Here is a 23,654-nt window from a genome sequence, read left to right on the forward strand (position 1 = left end):
TATCAAGAAAGGATGCTGTATTTTGTCAAATGCTTTCTCTGCATGTATTGAGAGGATCAAGTGGTTCTTGTCCTTTCTTTTATTGATGTGATGTATCACACTGATTGATTTGTGGATATTGAACCAGCCCTGCATCCCAGGTATAAATCCCACTTTGGCATGGTGAATAATTCTTTTAATGTATCGTTGAATCTGGTTGGCTAGTATCTGACTGAGGATTTTTGCGTCCATTCCTCTCCTATTTCTGTCAGGTAACTGGACTCAACAGCTCTCACTTGCTGAGATGTGGTTACAGTCAGTCTTGATTGGGGCTGCAGTCATCTGAATCCTCACTTGGACTGTCTCTACAGCCTTGCCAGAGTTCTACTTACAAGACAGGGCTGTTTATATACCCACTCCCTCTGAGCTCCACACCCTCTCTGTGATTGTTGGGATTGGAACACTGAATTATACTTCCCAAATGGCCTTTTTTGCTAGTTCCTATTAGATTCTGCCATTGAGAGCCACTCCAGGAAGACTCAGAGGCAAAAAGAGAGGAAGTTTCATTTCTACATTTTCTAGTTTCTGTCAGCTTCGTTCCAGTTGAAACAGACACTTGGTTCTGAACCTCACCTTCTTTTTCTGTGTTTAAATTGAGCTATAATTGATATAATTAGTTTCAGGTGTACGTGTAATGATGCCATACTTGTATATATTGTCAAATGATTACAACAGTAAGTCCAGTTTAACATCCTTCACCATATATAATCACAGATTTTTTTTGCTTGTGATGAGATTTTTAAGATCCACTCTCCTAGCTACTTTCAAATATGCAATACAGTATTAGCAACTATAGTTGCCATTCAGTACATTGTGTCCCCATGACTTGTTTATTTTGTAACTGGAAATTTCTATCTTTTTTACCCTTTTCACCCATTTTGCCCACTTTCCACCCCAACCTCAGGCAACCACCAATGTGTTCTCTGTATCTTTGAGAACCCTAGGTTCTTTGGGCATCAGTTACAGAGCATCCTTCCTCAGGCTGGGTACCAGTTGTGTGAACCTTACCACAACAGGTCTGAACACCAGTCCTAAACAGCCCCATCTTGGACTCCTAGGTTCCGGTAACCCCTGTTCTCCATTTAAGTTTCCTCAACTGACATTGGTATGGACTCCTGTAGTTATTAATATCCAAGGGAGCATGGCATAATTTTTGCTTTTCCAGTCCCATGATATTTATAAAACCAAACCCTTTTATGTGATATCTATTTATCTATTTTTCTGACTGGACCTTAATGGATACAGAGACTAAACCAATAGTTTTCTCTCTCATGTTTCTTGCTTGGTTTTGGGAAAGCTGTTGCAGCCTATGTTCCTGAGCTCATTTTTTTTTTGCCATGTTTAACATGCCTTCCTCTGCCTCAGGAAGGTTCAGCCCTTTTCAGCAACCAATTGCATAGACATTTAAAGAAATCTCTCTTAATCGGAGGAGCAAAGGCTACAAGTTTACCATTATCTTTCCTACAAAAAGAAAAAAAAAGGCTTCTTAAAACGAAGTTAAGGTCAAGCAGGCTCTGCCCTGAGATCTATGGCCAAGCCCCAGGGGTCTGTGTGTATTCACTCATATCTAACAGCTCCCTAGGTGGGATTCCAGATTCTCCTTTTATGTTTAATGGCTACAACTGGAGTCAAAGATGACAGCCACATTTGTGCAATTGAACAGCCCGCCTCACCTTGCAATGCTCCATGACCTCTGAAGTTGAAGCACATATTTTATAAGCACCTTCTAGCTTTAGAGGAAAATTCTATCTCACATTGCAAAAGCCTAGGACTTCAGGATTTGACAAAGAGTTATCTAGTGTACTTGTTCTCAGCATCCCAATTCAAAGAGCTGCATTTCATATACTGTTCAGACTCCTATATTACTAGGTTTGCCTCACTCTCTTGGGCAGATGTTCTGTCAGATCGAATGTTGCCTGTTGTGTAATCTTTGGAAACTCCCAAATGGGTATTATTTCTGCCACTCTTCTTCTTTTCCCATAAAAAAATATTAGAGAGACTGTTCCCAAACTGAGTTTAGGTATGGAATCTGATATTTAGATGCTATCCCTTAGGTCTAATTTAAACTATCTATCCCAGAAGTCTACCTACCTTTCAATGCTATGTCTGCATTGCTAGCCATGGTCCATGGTCTAAAAGTCTCAGATTATTCTTTGTTCTGTCAGCTGATTGCGTATCTATGACTTAAGACCACTGCTATCATAGGGAGGAGGTGTTTCTCTTGGAAGCCTACCTGGGGCTCTGAGATCTGACTTCAGGGATTTATTAGAGGGTATTCTATGGAAAAACACTGAGGAAAGAACAAGAGAAGGAGGATTGAGCAGCAGAATTTGCACTGAAATACAACTGTAGTAGCAGCTTTAGCCATTCCAAAATCAAATCAAGGGAGGCTGGACATTGGGCAACTGGATATTGGCTACCTCTAGGAACAGACAATAACATTTTATGAAGCAGCTACATTCAACCAGGAGGAGTTCCAAGAGAGTAATGTATCTGGATCTGGGTGATGCACCAGAGGAAGGACTATTAGAGTCTAGTCCTTGCACTGCTTGGATCTATTTGCTTCATGTGATAAGTTCAGTGCATTTAGGAATAGCTCCCCCAGGGTTCAGATAGTCTGTTTTATTGGGAAAATTTTCAAGAGGATGTTTATTGGGATGAAGTATAGCCCCCTTTGCTAAAACTGACCTCGGGACCACAATTGGTGCTAATCATCACCCTTCTCTACTTATTCCAGATTCCTCTTTCCCTTGACTAGGATCTCTGCTGTTGTAGGTAACTTACGCGGTAAGGTGGCCCAGAACCTCATGCAGAGGTGTCTAAGTTCTTGGTCACCTTGTACTTCTAATGGTTATTGTCCTTGTTCATTTACTGTCAAAACTGAACAGAAGAATACAAAGAGCTACTGCAGTGGTCACCTAAATGTCAAAGATATTTTCTTTGCAACCAGTGTGTAATGAGGCCTCTCTCTCCCTCTAATGTCCACATTAATTACTCTTGCCTTTATGATTACTCCTCCTCCTTTGCTTGCTGGTCTTTTGGTATAAAAAGCCTAAGTGACTCAGCAGCAGCCCTACTCAATGCTAAGTTGGATGTTTTCTTTGTCCCCTTGTGGAAGCATTCCCCTTCTAGGAACCAGAACTTCTAGATCTGTAAAGCCTAAAGTTGTGGGGATAGGGAGAACAAATTCCCAGGTGGGACATTGAATGATGATGATAGGACAGTTTCTACTTCTATATTTTGGTTCCCAGGCCCATGTATTTATCTATTGCAGAAACAGTACCATATATTGTCACAGCATGATTTAGCATGTTCATGCCTCCTAAAAGACAGCACACCGCCCACACAAGGTATTCTTTAAGGCTGGCTCTTCAGCTCCACCTTCAGGAAGTTTCTATCACCCTTTCAGGCTGGCATCCTCCAGACAGTATGGTATGTGAAAGGACGTGTGAATTCTCTGGTCACATGCCCACTGCTAGAACTCATTTGCCAGGAGCTGTATCCCTTGTGGTGTCCATGTGATGTCATGTGTGATATTTATGTCAGTGTATAAAATACCCTAAGCCCCTAAATAATGATGTTGGCTGAGGCCGGTGAGCCAGGAAGGCAAATCCAGACTTGGAATATGTGTCAATGTCAGTCACTATGAAGTACTACCTGTATTGGTTTCCTAGGGCCTCTGTAAAAAGTATCACAAACTGGATAGCTTAAAATAATAGAAATGTATTCTCTCACGGTGGCTAGAAGTCCAAAATCACGGTGTCAGCAGGGCCATGCTTCCACTCAGACTCCGGGGAGAATGTCGTGCTTCTTGCTGCCTTCTGGTGGTTTCCATCAGTCCTCCTCGATGTTCCCTGTCTTACAGCTGCATAACTGCAATCTATACCTCAATCTTCATGTGGCGTTTGTCCTGTGTATCTATGTCTTTGTTTTTTCTCTTCTTATAAGGATACCTGGATTACAGCCCACTCTAACAACCTCACCTTAACTTGGTTACATTTCAAAACCCTATTTCCAAAGAAGGCTGCACAGGTACCCGTCATTAGGACATCAACATATCTTTCAAGGGACTCAACTTAACCCATAACACTACTCCTTCAAAGGTAATAGGGATCCAGGGTAGCCAACTTACCACTAAGTGGCTGGTTAGACTTTTTGATGGATAATGTCTTATTTCAGGCTCATTGTTGGTCCCTGTTGTAGGTGGGTTGGATATGCAGTGGTGACAGGAGCTATGTGAGTCTTACATTGTGGAAGGCTATGTTTTTGGACTTATGCATAGCATCCAGCTCCTGGGGTGCCTGGTTGGCTCAGTTGGTAGAGCATGCATGTGACATTTGATCTCAAGGTCATACATTCAAGCCCCACATTGGGCATAGAGATTACTTTAAAAAAATAGCATCCTTCTCCCCCACTGGAGCCACTCCATCCTACAACACTGGAGTAAAAAAATGACACAGATGACTTATGTCAAGTAGCTGAGTCATTCTGCTTGCTTTGGTGTCATATGCCTGTTCTGACTAGTTTCTGTCTGAAGGGCATTAACCCGAAATGCAAAGATCTTTACACTTGGTGTCCATTTGCATAGGTCCATCCACTTGCTTTTCCCAAGATCTTCTTATCCCAGATCTTCTGATGCTTTTCCTTTTAAGCCCCTGACCAACCAACCAGGCCATTTGCTACTGTTCATGATCCTGTACTTACTCTTTCTTTAGGCTACATTTCTTTCTACACACAGTAAATGACCAGATGTACTGTTTGTATCCCTGAAAGCCTATTGGAAGAATTTCTTCTCATGCTATCATTTAGGCCACTCCTGAGAGGGATGCTAGTACAACGGAAGCCCATTTGTATCTTGTACCTGTGTACTGCACCAACCTACCCATTAACCAAGCTGGTTTTTCCTGCTCCTTTGTTAGTGGGTTACAGGGATACCCTGCCCCCAGCCCATGCAGTCAGAGGTATCGGCTGAGTCAGAGGTACCAGTATAACAGTGGTGGATGACACACAAGTTTGGGTCACCTGCTCTTCTAGTCTACTTTTGTCCTCTGGCTCTGCTCATGCCTGATCCTGGACATCTCACTGCTATTTTATAGTGGATTGTTCCTGGACCCACTGGACCTTCTGATTTGGTGGGTCTGAGAGAACCCAGCTCATGATGGGCAGCTCTAGCTGTATAGTCAGTTGATGATGTGCACCAAGTACTGTGTTTTTTTCAAGGCCCAGAAGCATGTCAAGATCTATGTTTCAATTGGTGTAAATATTCTGCAACAAACATCTTCAGAAATGTCAGGTCAACAGTGTGATTCTCCCACAGGGCTTGCCCTAAGTCCCATGTGATATCTTTTGCTTCCACAGATTCGTCTGTTATTCTAGTGTTTGCCTGAATGTATGGCCCAAGTGACAAACTATTTCCACAGCATCCTGGATCTGCTGCAGAGTTATTTTCTCTTCTGAGCCACACTCAGAGATGGCAGCCATGTGGCCACTTGTTTAATGGTTCAGAGCAGTATCCCCGGGTATATCTAGTGCAGCAGCTGCAGTTAAACCTACAAACTTCCTTGGGTTGGTAGTAGTCCATGTCACTCTCCAGGATCTGTCAGACTTTTGTTGGGGCCAGTCTTGTGACTTAGAGATATGACGGAAATGAGAAATGAAGGAAACCACCAGGTCTGCATTCTTTAGGTCTTTAAGGGTTGCACTAATTCCAGCCATTTCTCCTGTGACTTACTTTCATGGCTGGAGGAGGGGCATTTCCAGAGGCTTCCACCCAGCCTTCTCAACTACCATAGCTCTTGCCAACACACTAAGGAATAAATGGGTCAACTGCATGTATGTCCATTCCCATTGTACACTGGGATACTAGAAAAATGATCACTGGGCAAGTTGTCCTGCTGTGGAATTAGATCTGGGCTGAGATTCCAAGTAGTACCTGATCTACATGAGTCTTACTTCCATGAGGAAGCTCTTGATGATATTGGTTCCTGGGTATCAATAGCACCTCAAATCTTGTGTCCAACAGTACTCAAATACCTAGTTCTTCAGTATCTAGTGTCACTGCCCCTTCTACACTACATGATAACCCAAGGAAATGGCTGCAGCCCTTTGGGAAAGGACTGGGGGAGTTATCACTCATAGTGGTGCTGGTTCCTTCCTCTCAGGCCTCACTTCTAGGTCAGTGAGTCCCAGGTCTGAAAAATGGCTTAGGTCTAGAAAGTTGCAAAGTTTTATTTGGGACAACTGCCCTCAGCCTTCTGATGATCCATCCTTGATTTCTTTTGGTGGTACAGATGGAGCAATATGTTGTTGGCTACCCATCTGCTTTGTTCCTAGGGATGCCATGTTATACCAGCTCCCTGGCTGCTGTTCTGAACTTGCTGCTTATTATGATAATTATGCCCACCTTACATACCTCTGATGCGGGAGCATCACATCCTTGCCTTTTATTTCAAGATCCTAGCTGTGGTTCAGGTACCCCTTGGGAACCTGTTAGAAATGCAGAATTTCAGACCCCAAACCATTTCTACTGAATCAGAACCTGCATTTTAACAATTTCTTCAAGGGATTTGTATGTACTAGACACTTGAGAAGCCCTACTCAGTCTCACATCTTGATCTTCCAGTCCTCTTTGACACAATGGTCCCGGCCATTGTAGCTCAGCAGACTGGGCCCAGAGCTTTCCCCTGATGTTGTCATTAACAGAACTGGAAAGATCATTAAGAAAAAGAAAGAATTATGTTTATCCAACCTCATCATACAGATTTATGTAAAATCCCTCGCCTTGATTCTAGTCATTAGTGAATGAAAACATTTTTGTACTTCCATAAGTACATTTTATTTTTAAACACTGTACACTTTATACCAAAACTGCAAAGCCACAATTTTTGCCAATGAGATCAAGAATGTAGATGGAAACATAATTTAAGCATTTATTAATTGACAGATTCTGCTGTGACAATTGCTTCATGTTATAACTTTAGCAAGCACAGGCATAGTGTTTCCTGGATCAGTAGCCCCACAAGACATTGGTCCTGGGGAAGAAAGTTAGACCCACTAATGGTAGGGGCTGGTAAAATTTACTCAGCTGTAAAAGCTGGCCTTTGTGTGTTAAGCCTAGAAGTCCTATGTGTAATGCTAGGGAGCATGGTAACACTTTGGAAGACATTTTGGCCACATCTCTAAAATGGATGTACCATTTGACCTAGAATTTCCATTTGTATCCATCAGGATTTATTCAGCTGCATGCAACCAAATCCGATTAGTGACTTAACTAAATAGAGCTTATTTTTGTCCTAAGGAAGAAGTGTGGAATAAGGCATTAATCTGTTCTTGGCATGTGACTTGCATTCTCATGATTCCAATATATGTGTCTCTATATCGGACACATTCCGGAGTAAGGTTTAAAGGTCAAAGGACAAAAGGAAGATGTCCAGCTGGGCCTGCACCCTACAGTAAGCTTTGACAGAAAGGAAAATCTGCCACATCCACTTATATATCATTGACTTTGTCTCCTTGGTCACTTTTCACTTGCCGCCCAAGTGCAAAGGAGTTCAGGAAGCTGAGTGTTGGAAGCAGGGCACTTTGTCACCTAGCACAAAATTTGGGTTTGGTTAGCAAAGAAAGGGAGAATGGGCTTTGGGTTGACATTCAGCTATGGCAGTCACATCACCACTAGGAATCAATCCTTAATATTTATTCTCAACAGTACGCCACGGTATGTGCAAAGGAATCATGGCAGCAAAAATATAGCAATAAGCTTAATGACCATCAATTGAGGCTAGTAAAGCTAATTATTAATTTATAATTTGAAAAATTATGAAACAATTAAAAATTAAGGATATCTGTGTGGACAGGCATTCAAAATGCTATTAAGTGAACAAAGCTGAACTATTTAGAACTATAAAGAAATATATGTATTTTATACATATGTATTTTGTACATATTTATTTACAAATACATGTAATATATATACAGGTGTGTGTGTGTATTTGTCACTGCAGCCCTCACAAACTAATACAGCAATCAAGACTGAAAAACACTGGTGAAACTGAGGTTTTATTTATATATATATATATATATATATATATATATATATACACACACACACACATATATACACACACATACATACATACACACACACACACACACACATATATATATATACACACACACACATACATATATATATATATATGATATATATATCATATATATATATATATATGATTCCATAAGAGAAAAAGGAGAGAAAGAGAATGAATTAGATAAAGGTAGTATAAGTTATATAGATGACAAGTCCTGGAACAATATATAGTAGACTATAAATAGAACATCTTGTACAGAAGTCTTTGACATATCTATCCTCACATCTCATTGGTGTAACTTTGGAGTGGCCCCTGTGGCCTGGGGAATATCATGTGTTGTTTGGTTTAGACCTGGGTGCCTGAATCCTCTGTTCTACCCGTGGTTTTCAGTCTTGATTGCTGTATTAATTTGTGAGGGCTGCAGTGACAAAGTATGGCAAATTAGGTGGCACTCACAACAATAACTTATTGTCGCACAGTTCTGTAGGCTAGATGTCCAAGGTCAAGGTATCAACAATGAGGTAGGTTCTTTCTGGAGAAATATGTTCCAGGTGTCTCCCCTAGCTTCTGGTGGTTTCTGGTCATCTTTGATGTTCCTTGGCTTCTGCCTAATCCCCCTGATCTCTGATTTCATATTCACGTGGCATTATTTCTATATATGTGTCATAGTCCAAATTTCCCCTTTATGTAAGGAAGCCAGTCATATTGGATAAAGGGCCACCATATTCTGGTATGAATATCATCTTAATTAATTACATCTGCAATGACCCTATTTCCAAATAGGGTAACATTATGAGGTACTAGGAGTTAGGACTCCAACAAATAAACTTTAAGCAGATACAATTCAATTCATAACAGATGCCTACGAAAATCATCTGAGAAACTTTAAAAATGCTAATGCCTCACCTGAGTCCCACTCCAGACCAATTAAGTTAGACACTCTTTTCAAGGATTCCAGGCAATAGGTAGTTTTTAAAAGTCTTCGAAGGTGACTCTAATGTGCAGTGAGGGTTGAGAAATGTTGCCTTAGTGATCTGAGCCCTAGAACGGGGGCAGCTGAGTCAGCTTCTCCTAAAGCACATGGGCTACATGGGCAAGAGGTGGAAACCCAGATATAAAACAGAAAGGGACACTGTGGAGGCCATATTCAGTGTTACCACATTATGGCAAACCCTGGCTTAGATTAGATGGGCATTTGGCTGTGGGGCAGTTCACAATTTAGGCATTGCCAATAGGCAGACAAGCAACCTATGCACGGTGTGTTTATTCTCAACAGAAACGTCACTAGAAAATGGGGAGAATATCAGGAAAGGAGAGATGACCTGTGGAGAAGAGCCTATATGGAACTAATATGAGTTGTAGAGCAAAGAATTAGAGGCCCAGGTGTACGGTCTGGATGAGTGGGGATTAATGACACACTCTGATTGTCAACCTCAAAGACACCCCAGTTTCATCTCTGATACGGCAGAACACCAGATCTGTAGGCAACAAGATTTGTTCTTGGGCATGAGATCGAGGTTTCTGGCACATAGAGTCTCTGACTTAACAATGATTTGACCTACGGTTTTTCAACTTTACAGTGGTACAGAAGTGATACACATTCAGTAAAAACCATACCTTGCATTTTTAATTCTGGTCTTTTCCCAGGGTACTGATATGTGGTACGGCACTCATGATGCTAGGCAGGGACAGCCTTAGCAAACAGTCAGCCCATCATCATGAAGGTCCACAACCAAACACTGACAACCACTAGGTACCCAGACAGCCACTGTGATTTTCACCTTCAGTACAATATTCAGTAAATGACGTGAGCTATTCAATACTTCATTATAAAATAGATTTTGTGTTAGATGATTTTGCCTGCTGTAGACTAATGTAAGTGTTCTGAGCATGTTTAAGCTAGGCTAGGTTAAGCCAGGTTAGGAGGATTAAATGTGTTTTTGACTTAGACTATTTTCAATTTATAATGGGCTTATTGGGATGTGACCCCATCACAAGTCAAGGAAGAGCCATACTGAATCACTTGGGATTGACCTTAGAGTTGGCTACATAGGCGAGTTACTAGGCAAGGCCAGGAGAAGATGGGAAATAGGGAATGGGGTCTTTGGCTTCAGGCCTCCTACAGCCTGGCTGTGACATAACATGAGGTGTGTTCTCAGTGACTAAGACTCTAGCCTTTGCATCGGACCTTTGTAAAGAGTGTGAAGCGCTGGCCTTATGGATGTAGATAGAATACAAAGCCAGAATGAAGAGTGTTGGTGTAAGCCTTAGAAAACAGGTAATACCTATTCTATGGAGGATTCTGGAAATCTTAGAGTAAGTCCTAATCGGAAAAAAAAAAATGCAGAGCTTGCTTTTGTCAGGTCAGTAAATTCGTGTCTGTCCCTAGCACTTAAAAAAAGGAAAAAGTCAACATCACCTCTTGTAAGTCTTTGCCCTGGATCACTTCCCTTTTACTCTCAAACCACAGTTACTGCTTTTATCATCATGGTGGCGTTTCTGCTCTGAGCTCTTTCAATTTTAGTGGATCATTCTAGCTGCTCTCTTAATTATTAGTCTCAGCCTCTACTTAGCTCTCAGCTCTGCATCTACCTCTGGCTCTGGGATCTACAGATGTAGTGCTTTGGTGTTTCTCCCTGTAACTCCACCAGATAAGGATAGACTTTTAGATATTAAGTCCAATTGAAAAAGTTTAATTCACTCTGAAGAGATTTGCCACTTTTTTGAAACCACTCTCTTAGGTTGATAAGCTAACCACAAGAAACAGGCAGGGGGAAAAAGTTATTAATATTTACTAAGGGCCAGATACTTTATATAATTTCTAAGCTTACAACAATCCTGTGAAGAGGTACTATTATCTGCATTTTAGTAATTGAAGAAACCGAGGCCTGAAGAAGACAAGTAATGCCCTAGGTCACCTAAATAAATGATAGAGCTGGAATTCAAATTAGAACATACTCCAAAGCCTGCTTTCTTTTCCCTTTTGTTTTGTTCTGTTTTATTTTTGACTGGTGAAGCTGGCAGCCAAAAGGTAGGAATCAGATAAGGTCTCTGCAACTTGTAATGGTCCTTTAAGGTAAGAATATAAATTTCCAAGAAGATAAAGTAAAAAATAAGATAGACCTTGGGGTAATCTAGCATTCAGCCATTATTTCTCCAAATATACTTTCTGTCCCTTTCCCTTTTTCCTCTCTTCTGGAACTCCCATTATGCATATGCGCGTATGGTTTATAATGTCCCACAGGTCTCTGAGGCTCTGTTTATTTTTCTTCATTCTTTTCTTCATTCTATTCCCCTGACTGGATAATTTAAGTTGATTTATCTTCAAGTTCTATGATTATTTTCTTCTATTTCAGTTGGCTATTGAGCCCCTCTAGTGAATTTTTTACTTCAAACTCCAAAACTTCTCTTTGGTTCTGTTTTAAAATTTCTATTTTTTTATTAATATTCACTATTTGGCAAACATCACTTCCATTCTTTGAACATGGTTTTCTTTAATCCTTTGAACATGCTTAAAATAGCTGATCTAACTTTTTTGTTTTTTCTGGTAATTCTAATACTGGCTTCCCCGGGGGAAGCTTTTATTGACAGCTTTTTGTTGTTGTTGTTGTTGTTCTCTGTACGTGCATTACTTCCCTACATTTCTTTGCATGTCTGATAATTTTTTGTTGAAAACTGGGCATTGTCAGTAATCTAATGTGACAATTTGGGAAATGAGATTTCCTCCCTTACAGGGGCTGCTTTTGTTGTTGTTGCAATTTGTTTATGACCTTTCTGGACTAATTCTTTAAACTAGTCATGTGTGATCACTGAAGTCTCTGTTCAGGTAGCTTGGTGATCAGCCAAGAATTGGATGGAGAATGCCTTAAATGCTTTAATTCAATACTTCTATCAGCCTTTGCTGAGAAGCTCTTTGTGGGCGTTGGGGCAGCTCTTCAACACTCCAGCAGGCAGCTCACAACTCTTCATCCTCTTCCCTTACTGCTTTCACAAAGACTCGGGAAAAGGAAGTGGTTTATCTTCCTGAGGCTGCTTTACTGATAAATCAGAGGAAGACTTCCACAAGTTTTCATCCCTGCATATATCAATACCTGCACCTATATGCCCTAGTCTCCCTCTTATTACATTCCTAGCTGTGGCTCTTCCGTCTGCCCAAGAGCCAATCTCTTCTCTCCTACCCAACGACCTCACTTCAGAAATTCCCCTTCTCTCTCTTGCCTCTCCTTCTTTACTGGACCATTCTTATCAGTGCACAAAATGCAATTGTTAAAAAGTAAAAACTCTCTCTTGGCCCCACCTTTCCTACCCGACCACTTCATCTTTCCGGCTCCCTTTTCCAGCATAGGAAGTTTTTAAAATCACCCCAACTTGCTGTCCAGTTCTTCTTTTCCCATTCCCTCTTGACCCCGCTTCAGTGAGGTTAAATCTCAGACTTCATCACCTTTGACCACGCAGCCGCATTTGAAGAAGCTGATTACTCTTTTCCTGTTTGAACCACTTCCTGTGCTTCCCCTGGCTTTCCTTTTACCATTATGGCTGCTGAGTCTCAGTCTTCTTTACCTGCTCTTTCCCTCAACTTTTCAATATTGGGGTATGAACAAGTTTAGTCCTTACATCTCCATCTCCCCTGCCCCCCCAACTACATTCAGTCTCAGGATGACCCATCTAGCCCCATGGGTTTAAGCATTATTATATGCTGAAGATTCCCAGTTCATATCTCAAGCTCAGACTTCTCCCTGAACTTCAAATTCATATAGCTGACTAATTACTTGACGTCTCCATTTGGGTGTCTAATAAATATCTCAACTTACCATGTCCAAAATGTATCTTTCCTCCTTCTCCCCTACAATATCTGCTCCTCTGGCAGCCTTTGCCTTCTCAAGAAATTTTAACCCCATCCTGCCAGTCGTTTGGGCTCTCAGAGCTGCCTTCAGACCCTCTCTTCCTTTCCCATTTCATGTCTAATCCATCAGCAAATCTTGTTGGATCAGCCTTCGGACTATATTGGGAATCTGATTGCTTCTGGTGAACTTCCCTGCTGACACACTGGTCAACCCCTCTATCCTCTCACCTGGATGATCACAATGACCTTGTAACTGATCTGCCTGCACCACCTCTTTTCCCTTCCTATGATTTATTGTTAACACAGAGCCCAGAGTGACCCTGATAGATCCCAAGACAGATCATGTCACTGTCCCGCTCAAAACCACCAAGGCCTTCCCATCTTATGCAAATAAAAGGCTGAATTTTTACAGTGGCCTTCCAGGCCCTACGGATTTGATATTCCTTCCTCTTTGACCTCATCGCCCACTGCTCTCCCCCTCGCTCTCTCCTTTTCAGCCATGTTGATCTCTTTGTAGTTCTTCCAACATAACTGGCATACATCTTAGCATCTGCTGCTGCTCCCACCCAGAATGCTCGTCCCTCAGTGATCCATATGTCTTGCCTCCCGCATCTCGTGGACACTTTTGCGCAAATGTCATTTCTCAGTGAGGGCTTCTCCCGCCACCCTATTCAGAATTGCAAAACGTCTTCCCAGACAGCATAAATGTTTCCAGTTCTCTAAAACTGCTTTAATTTTCCCCAAAGCACTTCTTAAAATTTGACCTATCATATTTTTCTTATGTAATATCCCAAGCACCTAGAATTGTGGTAGGCATGTAATGAGGTGCTAATAAAAATTTGTTGAATGAATGTCAGTGGATCGGCTGGAAGAAGAATTACTGTGTCTTCTCCCAATTGGAGAAATGGTACAGTGGGGAGCCAGAGGGCAAGGAACTATTTTCAGAAGAAGAAATAGCCTCCTGTATGAATAAAGTTTCTCCACGTAGGCATAAAGAACTGTAAGTAAGCATGATCTTATAAAAACAGTGATTGCCACATTATTGAAAAGACAAACTATGAGTGGAATGACAGAGCCAATTTAGGGTCTTAAATCCGTAGATACTAGAGCAATCAGATACAGAATGCAGAATAGTTATATAAACATTTTAAGGACACAATTATAATAATGACATATCAGGAATTCATAGAGAACCTTAAAAAAATGAAGCAGAATTTCTGGACATGGAAAATATTATTGTTAATGTTAAAAAAACAATGGATGAGGGGCCCCTGGGTGGCTCAGTTGGTTGGGCATCCTACTTCAGCTCAGGTCATGATCTCACAGTTCATGAGTTCCAGCCCCACATCGGGCTCTGTGCTGACAGCTCAGAGCCTGGAGCCTGCTTCAGATTCTGTGTCTCCCTCTCTCTCTGCCCCAGCCCCGCTAATGCTCTGTCTCTCTCTGTCTCTTAAAAATAAATAAATGTTAACAAAAATTAAAAAAAAAAAACAATGGATGAGTCCAATAGATCATATACAGCTAAAGAGAAGTTATATCTAAAGAACTTACCCAATATTTATCTAAGAGAGGTATTAAGAAAGAAAGTATGAAAGAGAGGTTGAGAGACAAGGCGGGTTGAATGAAAAGACCTAACATATGAATGATTGGTGTCTCAGGAAGATAAAAGAGAGAAATAGAGGAGGGGAAATGTTTTAAATGATAATAACAGAAAATTTTTCTACTTCTTCCTGGAGGACCCAGGAAGTACAGTTTATCTCAAACAGGACACTGAAAAGAAGGTTATGCCTAGAAGCATGCAGAGGAACTACATACTAAAGGTAAAGGGAGATCTTACAAATGGCTACAAAGGAAGTCAGACTATGGTAAATGAGGCCAGGCTTCTCCACAGCAGAAATGGAACTTAAAATCCAGTGGAATAACAATTACAAAATGTGGAGAGGAAATGATTCAACCTGGAGTTGAGCACTCCACAAAAGTGTTATTCAGGGATCAAAGTAAAATGAAATATTTATAAATTTAGAAAACGGGAGTGTCTACTCCCAAGAGACTTCTTTCAAAAGAACTTTTAATTATTGGCTTCAAAAAGAATGAAAATGATTCTGGAAGGACAGTTGGGGATGCAAGACAGAATGGTAGACAATAAATTGGTAAATATATAGGAGAACCCTGACAAATACAGTCTGTATAAAAGGACCAACTCAGCATTCAGACATCTCCCAGCATTTTCACCGCAGAACCTCCACCCTCCACTCGGCGCCCATTCTCCATTCTCCACCATGCCTCTCAGAGCCTCACTGAGCCTTTACTCTGCTTAGTATTGCTCTAGATCTCAAGGTGGGGTTCAGTGCAGTTTTCTGAAGTTCTTTATTAGTGCAGTCCCCACCTTCCCTGGCCTTGCACCCAGCTACCTCCAGAGCACTGAATTCCCATCTCTGCATTTTCTGCCATCCCCTACATTCTGCTTGGGCGCCACTTCTCTCTGCTGCAGTTTGAAAAGTGTCCCAGATGGAAAGTCGGCATGAATATTGAGCGTTGTGTGTTTCTTTTTCTCAAAGGTTATAACTTGGTGCTGCCTATTGTCCGTAGCCTGAAAATAGTTACCCCATATATTTTGTACAGGTTTATGGTTGTTTAGGGCAGAAAGATAAGTTACTTGTTACTCCTTCATGGTTGGGAATAAATCATTAATCATTAAGTTTTTAGGCTACGGACTTCTTTATGGCAAAAAATGACAAATTATAGCATATAAGGCTATCAGTTTTCTTCAAAGCACTGTTTTTATTGCATTCCCTCAAGTTTTATGTAATGCTTTCGATGTAATTCAATTTTAAGTTTTTTTTTCATGATCATTCTTTGTGGTTTCTTTTTGATACATGACGTATTGAGAATTGTATTTTTTTTAACTAAAGACATGTACACAAATCTTTATAGTCATTTTAAAACCAAAAACAGGAAACAACCCAAACAGTCATCAACAGAATGGACAAATTATTTATTAGTCCAATGGAATTTTACTTAGCAATAAAAACCACTATGTTCTAAACATATAACAACATAATTGAGACTTGAAAACATTATGCTGAAGAAGATGCCAGACATTAAAGAGAACAAGTGTGTGATGCCATTTAGTATGAAAGTCTGGAAGAGCAACCAAAATAGTGGTTACCTTACAGTGGGGGTCAGGGATTGCAGAGATTGACTGGGAAGGAATAGTCTGGTGGGTATAAAACTCAGTGAAAAACTTAGAAATGAGAGAAATATAACTTCAAATTTTTCCTTTCATGCAACTCAACTTTTAATCCCTTAATTAAAGGCATTTCCAATGTTTCCTTCTCTCCTCTGAGGTCCTGCCATTGCAGAAGGTTCTAATGCAGCTCTAAAGCCCTGGGGGCAAGGGACACCCCGGTCATTGGTCATTGGCTCTCAGATTCTCTTGCTTCTGATGGCAGTGTCCTTCCACTACTTCTGCACTTCCTTGGCTATCTGGTCCATTTTCCCAGACATGCCATGCAGCATTCCCTCCAGAGTGGAGGCATCTTTCTAGAGAAGTTACTGAGAAGCAGAGTCCAGAGCACCTCTGTTCTGTGGACACTCAGACGTCTCTTTTCCTCAGTTTGTGGAGAATCTGTCAGGTTTGGGGTTGGGATCCCCACAGTCACTTCTACTTCTCTAAAATGTTTCTTCCCCTATATGCATGAATCCTCTCTTCCTTTTGGGCATAGGCTTTTGGAAGTACAACCAAGAGAGGACCTGTGTGTCAGGCAATCCTAATTCTCCAACTGACCCCACCACCTGAATGAAACCATAAGCTCAGAGTCAACTCTTTAGAAATTGAGAAGACAAAGGAAAAATAAAGGAAATAACCCCACATGGTAATGTCTTAATATAAATCTCATTCACATTGTTTTTCTATTTTCTAACTCTTGACTTTATGGAAAACTCAGACTCCACTTAAAATTCCAGTTCACAGGCCACTCAGATATTCTTTTTCTTGAATAGGTACTACAGTATGCTCATAATCACCTCCTTTTAAAAATGATTCCATGAGTCTTATTCAGTATTCCTCGCTCATCTTAAGTGCTTTCTTGACTCTGAGGGGATCAGTGATATAACAGGATTCACATTGATGAACGTTAGTGCCATTGACCACTAGAATCTGTTTGAAGTGGAATTCTCAGCCTATATCATCTGCTTGGCACCATGCATCGGTCTTAATTCTGTTTCTACAGCCAGCCTGGTCTGAAGTACATACAAGTTACCTCCTGGCCAGAAAAGGCCCATCCCATGGTCAAGGACTTCTGTTTCATTCTGAGAGTTTCGGCTTAGCTAATGGCTAAGATGGATAAGGGACAGATAAAGTTGTTAGAAGGGTCAAAAGAAAAAATATTCTTTGGCAGTAACTGATGCAATGTTCTGGAAAATGTACTGAAATAAAAAGTATGCAATCGTGAGCAGCTTTGGTTCAGAATTACTTCTTTCCTTGACTTACCTGAGGGCTGTCTCTGACCTTTCTCCTGTCCCATGATTCAAATCCCTGCTCCATTAAAAAATAAAAGAGGAGAGCTGGGGCGCCTGGGTGGCGCAGTCGGTTAAGCGTCCGACTTCAGCCAGGTCACGATCTCGCGGTCCGTGAGTTCGAGCCCCGCGTCAGGCTCTGGGCTGATGGCTCGGAGCCTGGAGCCTGTTTCTGATTCTGTGTCTCCCTCTCTCTCTGCCCCTCCCCCATTCATGCTCTGTCTCTCTCTGTCCCAAAAATAAATTAAAAAAAAAAAAAATGTTGAAAAAAAAAAATAAAAGAGGAGAGCAAAGAGCACAGTAGCCTTTTAACCCTATCCATTGTAATAATTGCCCAGTGTGTTAGAGCCTTGTTCAAATACAAGGACAACGTGGACAGACTGAATTGTCTTACTTAAGAGCAACCAGGTAGAAACAACAAATTTGGAGAGTTTCTTCTGATGTGTTGACTTTTGGAGTTCAGGTTGTGTGTTCAGGTTCCTCTTAGACTGGTGAGCCTCAGGGCATTTGTTTTTATTTATCTGTGGACATGCCTATGTAGGTCTTCTGGGGAAAAGCTCCCAGTTCCCCTGTGTTGTGCTCTGTACACTATTTCTCCAGTCCTTATGCTGTGGGTCACTGAAGGAACCCAACTGCCTCATGTTGCTGGGAGTCCCCTAGCCTGTACTCCACATATCAGAGGTAAAGGAAATTGTTATAGATTGAAACTGTCTTCTCTCCCTCTCCTGAGAACTATATTTTTGAGAGGTGGCTATTAACAAAGAGCAAGCAAGTGAGACACTTTGGATCTTTTGACACATTCATGGGTCTCAGAGTACCAAAAAGATAAATTACTCTTTCCCAAGACGCCTATTTCTAAAATACTGACAAACCACTCAAGTTAATATCTTTGCTTGTCCAATCTTTGGTAGCAATTTAGTATCAATATGCTTATTGGATGTCAATAATCAGATAAGTAATTACCTGCTTACTTAATAACTAAAAACACTAACTTGCTAATCTAAACCATTCCTGGAGTCAGTTTCTTACTTTATAAGCTGATTTCTAAGTTAAACTTTAGAATTTACATAGAAAATAATGCTTCTGATCCAGCAATAATTAATTTTGTAATTTATAACTTATATAATCTTATGCTTGATTAATTGAATTAGAATAAATGGGCTAGGTGATTTTGGGAATTAGAGAAAGTGCTATATACCGCCTTCCATTTCCCTATCGCTTGCCCTAACACTTTTAAATTTTTTTTTTCAACGTTTTTTATTTATTTTTGGGACAGAGAGAGACAGAGCATGAACGGGGGAGGGGCAGAGAGAGGGAGACACAGAATCGGAAACAGGCTCCAGGCTCTGAGCCATCAGCCCAGAGCCCGACGCGGGGCTCGAACTCACGGACCGCGAGATCGTGACCTGGCTGAAGTCGGACGCTTAACCGACTGCGCCACCCAGGCGCCCCTGCCCTAACACTTTTAATCTAGATTGGCAAAGAGCTATGCACCAAGATTCAGCAGGTGACAATTTGGCCAGATGTTTTGCTGCTGCACGGTGAGGATCACTGCTTTCTAATATCGAATGCTTGGATTCTCACCCACCACTTCTCTATCTCCTCTATTCAGTCATTCGTCATGTTTTATGGCTCGTAGCCAACTTGCAGTAACTTGCTTCCAAGAATCATATACTATTAGCTCCGGTATGGAGATGAATATGTGGAACCAAAAGCAAAAGAATACCTTACATGTATAATAACATGACAGGTCTGCGGGTAAGTGGTGTTGGCTTGTGTTCAGCTGTTGAGTGACAACAGCAGAGCCTCAGGCTCTTTCCACCTGTATATTCATTCCCCTAGGTGTGGGAGCTTCTGACCTCGGGCTTGTTACCTTGGTGATATTTAAATACCTGCTACAGCTCCAGCAAGGCAGAAGAGGGAATATAGGAAAAAAAAAAAAACAACCAAAAAACAAAAAACAATGCCTGCTGACTATTTTCACTGTAAACAATGCAAATGCCATCCCAGAAACACCAGCAGACTTCTGTATAGACTTCCTTGGATAGAACTCTGTCATAATAACCTTGGGCTACAGAGGAGACTGGAGAAGTGGAAAATAGAATTGTCACACTGGCCTTAGAGCAATCGTTATCCATCATCCAGTGATGGACACATAATCTCCCTGAATAAAGCGGAGTTATCTTGGAAGGGAAGAATAGAGGATGGATGTTGAGAAGGCAACTGTGGCCACAGTGTTCAGCTATTCTATCCCCCTTGAGCAAAGAGGAGGAACATTCTCTAACTCAGTGTTCAATGTATTTGCTCCTGATTTGGCCGCACTGGGCAATGGGAAGTATTTTGGAGGAAAGGAGGATTAGATAATTTGGTATTCTCTATCTCTGTATCTGGATACGAAGCCTGCCAATGGAGGAGGGGGACATGATGGAAGTTCAGAGTTAGATTAGAAGGAAGACAGCTCAGGCTGAGTATGGTCTTTGCAGTGTATTGGTGAAGCAAAAAACAAACAAAACTGACAAGGGTATTAATAAATAAATACTCAATAGTCTTATGAGCTATGATGAAAATAAAGCAGACTAACAGGTAGAGCCTACCTGGAAGGGAAGTGGGAAACAATGCTGAAACTGAGTATTTCAGATAGGACAGACAGGGAAGCATTCCCTGGGAGGCGATCAGCTCAACACAGGAGTTACGAGATGTTACACACCAGTCATGCCAAGTCCGGCGTGTGAGTATCCCAGGCAGAGATGATAAGTGCTAAAGTCTTAAGGTAAGAATGAGTTTGGCTTGAGAGATGATAGGGGTACTGTGTGTGGGAGGGGACGGTGAAGAATAGGAAAGAGCCACATAATATAGGGCCTCATAAGCATGGTAAGGAATTTGAAGTTTAAGTGCAGTGAGAAACAAAATAGTGACATAATCCCATATTTGCAGTATATAAGGGGCATTAAAGCATTCTTGGAGTAATTTAGAAACTTGGTATTGGTGTGGTAATTCAGATCTCCCGACATAACTAGCCAAATGTGAGTTGGTTTCACTGTTGCTCAAAGAAAAACACTACAAAGAAGAAAAAAATTAAATATTCCTCATAGTTGCCACCTGCGAAAAACACAAATGTTGAATTTAAAACGAATGACAGGTTATTTGCGACGTTGATGTGTCTTCATTCAGTGACTTCCTTTAGGTGATCTTTTCAGAAGTAATACTTCAAAAACAAGTGGATGGATGCACTTCTGGTTTCTAGTACTAAAGAACTCAGAAACTGTCAGTTGAGTCTCATCACATGCACGCTCGCGTGCGTGTGCACACAAACACACACACACACACACACACACACACACACACACACACCTAAAGAAACCGAAAATCAAGAAGTTTTCTTAGATCCACTAGAGAATTGAGGTTACAGGGCAAACCATTACTCTCAAAATTGGAGGAACAGGGGCGCCTGGGTGGCGCCGTCGGTTGAGCGTCCGACTTCGGCCAGGTCACGATCTCGCGGTCCGCGGGTTCGAGCCCCGCGTCGGGCTCTGGGCCGACGGCTCGGAGCCCGGAGCCTGTTTCCGCTTCTGCGTCTCCCTCTCTCTCTGCCCCTCCCCCGTTCATGCTCTGTCTCTCTCTGTCCCAAAAATAAATAAAAAACGTTGAAAAAAAAAAATTAAAAAAAAAAAAAATTGGAGGAACAGAGAGACTGATATGTAGACTCACAACTTACATATAAGCCCAGGAGCAGAAACCCCCACTGGAGCCAGTATTAGGGTGGGAAAATTTAACCTTGAACTGACGAATTGCCGGAGGCTCAGAGTGGAAAGGATTGAGAGTTAAAAACTCCAGGGGCCTAGACTTAGGAAGGTCCATACATTTGTGAATTTTACCTCCGGGAGGCCTACCATATTCTCACAGTAAAGATTATAGAAAAATCTCCCCATGCTTCTGGTAGGGTAACTACTTTGAAATACACACAGATAATTTTTTTCTTTTTTTTTTTAAAAGAAGTTTGTTTATTTATTTATTTATTTATTTATTTGGAGAGATGGGGAGGGGCATAGAAAGAGAGGGAGACAGGGAATCCCAAGCAGGCTCCACGCTGCCAGCACAGAGCCCCATGAGGAGCTCAGATTCACGAACCATGAGATAGATCATGACCTGAGCCAAGATGAAGAGTCGGATGCTTAACCAACTGAGTTACCCAGGTGCCCTGAGAATCCATTTCTTGAAAGGGCCTGTCCTCAAAGGACACTGTTTTATCAGAGCATAACCAGTCTATGGAAAGGTAAATATCCAATTGTCTGTAGGAGAAGGGAAATATCCAACTCCTATATCCTCTAGTGCTCTTATCTCACCCAAGGGAGTGTGGTTAGTGAGAAGCACTTGTAAAGGCCTCAGCCCAGGGCACAGCCTTACTAAAAAACTGAAACCTAAGTGTAAGAGTATAGAACCAACCCCCACTCACACACACACATACATGTTAATACTATTACATCAGTAGGGCTCCTGTATAACAGAAGATTACAGTGGAAAGGACTGCATGCCTCATCGTATTCAAGAAGAAATCTCTACGGAAACCAAAAGGCAACAGGAAAGATGAAAACAAGGACACCAGAGGGAAATTCAGCCTATAGTGCGCCTATGTAATGACAGTAAACACAGCTCAACTCCTACTGTGGTAAAGGCTGGTTTACCTCAGTTCTTTCTACCCACTATGTCATGTTCAGCTTGTCAGTAAAAAAATTTCAAGGCATCCTAAAAGACAAAAACAAAAAACCCAACAACTTGGAAGAGGGGTAGCAAGTACCAGAGCTACACTCAGATATACCAGAGATGTTAGAAGTATCAAATCAAGAATTTGAAACAGCTATGATAAATATACTAAGGACTCTAATGGAAAAAGTAGACAAAATGCAAGCACAAATGGGTGATGTAAGCAGGGAGATGTAAATCTCTAAGAACCAAACAAAAGCAACTGCTAGAAATCAAAAACACTGTAATGAAAAGGAAGAATGCCTTTGATGGTCCCCTCAGTAGAATAGACATGGCCAGGGAGAGTCAGTAAGTATGAAGAAATGTCAGCGGAAACTTCCTAACTGAAATGCAAAGAGGACAAAGGAGAGAAAGGGACAAACCAGAATGTTCAAGAACTGTGGGACAATCACAAAAGGTTTAACACACACACACACACACACACACACACACACACACGCGCGCGCGCAGGTAAGAAATACCAGAAGGAAAGCGAAAGGAACAAAGGAAATGTGTGAAGTAATAGTGGCTGATAGTTTTCCAAAATTAATGACAGGCATGAAATCACAGACTTGGGAATCTCAGAGAACATTGTACAGGACCATACATAGGCATGCTATATTCAAGCAACAGAAGACCAGACACAAAGAGAAAATCTTGACAAAAGTTATAGGAAAAAACACCTTACCTGTAGAGCAATGATAAGAATGACATTAGACTGATCTTCAGAATGCATGCAAGCAAGAAGAGGATGGAGTGAAATATTTAAAGTGTTGAAAGAAAAAAAAAATCCATCAACCTAGAATTTTGAATCCTGTGAAATTATCCTTCAAAAGTGAAGGAGAAATAAAGACATTCTCAGTCAAACAAAACTTCAGATGCCAGTAAACCTTGCTAGAAATGTTAAAAGAAGTTCTTCAGAGAGAAGTAAAATTGTATATGTCAGAAACTTAGATATACATAAAGAAAGGAATGCATTAGGGAAGGTATATATGAAGGTAAAATAAAACCTTTTAGTTTTATTGTTCTAAATTGATCTAGGAGAAGAGAGAAAATAGAAGCATATAAAATTTGCAATTAAAATGAGAGAAGGCAGAAAAAGAATGGAATACAAAGACAAACAAAAACAAAACAATGACAATGGGGGTGCCTGGGTGGCTTCATTGGTTAAACAGGTAAGCGTCCAACTCTTGATTTCAGCTCAGGTCACAATTTCATGCTTCGTGAGATCAAGCTCCACCTTGGGCCCCACGCTGACAGTACAGAGCCTGCTTGGGATTCTCTATATCTCTCTCTCTCTCTGCCCCTCCCCTGCTCGCACTCTCTCTGTCTCTCTGTGTCTCTCTCTTTCAAAAATAAACTTAAAAAAAAAAAAGAAAATGACAGTGAATAGAAATCTGTAACAAATACAAAGATACAACTCTGAC

The sequence above is a fragment of the Neofelis nebulosa genome, chromosome 1 (genome assembly GCF_028018385.1).
Source record: "Neofelis nebulosa isolate mNeoNeb1 chromosome 1, mNeoNeb1.pri, whole genome shotgun sequence".
In the NCBI taxonomy this organism is placed as follows: domain Eukaryota; kingdom Metazoa; phylum Chordata; class Mammalia; order Carnivora; family Felidae; genus Neofelis; species Neofelis nebulosa.